Below are 1,613 nucleotides of genomic sequence, written 5' to 3' on the forward strand. Positions count from 1 at the left end.
CACCAGTGCAATAGAGTTTTTCTTCCAAGGCATAGGATATTTTGTCTACCAATCTGTGCACTTGATGAACGGTGGAGTGGCTGTTGCGGAAACCAAATTGAGGGTTAGGTAAAATATTTGCAGTGCCGACAATGGGTATGATACGTTTTAGTAGGAGTTTCTCGAATAACTTTGAAAGTATTGGGAGTANAGTTTCTCGAATAACTTTGAAAGTATTGGGAGAAGACTGATTGGTCTATAAGAAGTCGGGGAGTCCGGGGGCTTTTTGGGTTTTAATATGAGAATTATAGTAGAGTATTTCCAGAGAATAGGGAAATAAGATAATCTGAGCATTGCATTGTATATTTGTGTTAGGAATAAGATAGATTTTTTAGGTAAATTTTTGATTAAATCTGCAGTTATTAGATCAAATCCGGGGGATTTTTTTCCTGGGAGCTTTTTAATATTAAAGTAAACTTCACCAGGGGAGAAGGCTCTAGGAGGAGGGGACATCTGCAGTGGAGAGTTGATAAAGCTTTCAACTTCTTGGATTTTGCTGGGTGATAAAATGTTATAATGCGGTTGGAAGGTATTTTCTAGATGTTTCATAAATATGTTTGATTTATCTTGGTCAGAGACCGCCCAGGTACCATCGTCGTTACGTAGAGTAGGGGGTGGATTTTGAATACGTAAAAGTTTTCTAGAGGCCTTCCAAAGTGAACCATCATTATGTGAAAGTGAAGATACGTAGTTTGCATAAGCTTCAGATTTATGACTAGCAAGGAGGCGTTTAAGTTTTAGTGCAAGGGCGTTATAGTGACGCTTATCAGATGGGTATCTGGAGTGTTGCCAGATTGCTCGTGCACGACGTTTCAGTGATATGAGGTTCCTAATGTGTATAGGAAGATTAAATTCAGTCTTTCTTGGAGGAGGTTGGATNAATATTTAACTTTTTGCATCCACTGTGCAAAATACTCTCTATAAGATGGTATATTTTTTACCCTTTCACTACTAGAGAACTGGCTCCATAAACTTAACTGTATACCACGCGACCAGTATTCATCAATAAATAACTGTTTAAAATTGTCATAGTCATTACACAAATAATTAATCACAGAAAACCAATTACCAGCGTTCCCTTTTAAACTATCTTCAACTAAAAGTAATTTATCCTCCGGTTTAATATTTTTTCTCTCAAAATACTTTTCTAAACGTTTGAGATATGCCAAAGGATGTGTATCACGAGAATTTCCAAAAAATTTTGGCAAATTAATTTCTACGAGACTATTTGTTTTTTCTGGATTATAAACCGTATTTATTCTATTTAAAGTGTCAATATATGCCTGTTCTAATCTAACTACATGACTAACTAACGTATTGACTTCTTCTCTTACTCTATCTTCACAATCAGTTATTTTATCATTCAATTCAATATTCTGTTGTTCGATAACTTCAACTCTTTTTTCATATTTTTTGTCCAAATCACTAATTACTTCCTTAAACATTTCTCTTATTGCTTCTAATGTAATTGCCATATTGTTATTTTACTTTTTCTTAAGTACAATTTATTCTCAGGTGTAAAAAATAGGTGCCAGCTCGTCGAGCAACACACGTTGGGCGCCAATGAAACGTTT

Source organism: Daktulosphaira vitifoliae, unplaced genomic scaffold (genome assembly GCF_025091365.1).
Source record: "Daktulosphaira vitifoliae isolate Bord-2020 unplaced genomic scaffold, ASM2509136v1 Scaffold_3, whole genome shotgun sequence".
Lineage (NCBI taxonomy): Eukaryota > Metazoa > Arthropoda > Insecta > Hemiptera > Phylloxeridae > Daktulosphaira > Daktulosphaira vitifoliae.